Source organism: Gallus gallus, chromosome 1 (genome assembly GCF_016699485.2).
Source record: "Gallus gallus isolate bGalGal1 chromosome 1, bGalGal1.mat.broiler.GRCg7b, whole genome shotgun sequence".
Taxonomy (NCBI): Eukaryota; Metazoa; Chordata; class Aves; order Galliformes; family Phasianidae; genus Gallus; species Gallus gallus.
In genome coordinates this window covers 22,229,494-22,229,853 of record NC_052532.1, presented here as the reverse complement: position 1 = coordinate 22,229,853, position 360 = coordinate 22,229,494, and positions in this window count along the sequence as shown.

The window sequence follows — 360 nt, the reverse complement described above, 5'->3', positions numbered from 1 at the left end:
TACGATTGTTGGTTGTGTTGTTTTTTTTTTTGAGGGTGTCATTTATTTATTCATACAGAATGTTTCTCCCATTAACACCTGGAGTTAAATTCAAATAATCGATTAGAACTGTATTTGAAAGCTTTTTAGTTGACAGAATGCTATTAATCAGAGCACTTTCAAATACTATGATGGGTGAGAAGTTATTTCCAAAGCTGTATATCTGTAGTTATCTAGTTTTTCCAGTCACAAAAATAAATGATTCATATGAATATTCCTTGGGAAGTGAAAAATAAAACCAATTCCAGGCAATCTTGTGCTCCCTTCGGAAAAGAAAGATTCAGGGGCTGCAGTGGAAGATTTTGCCTCTTAGAGAGGGAA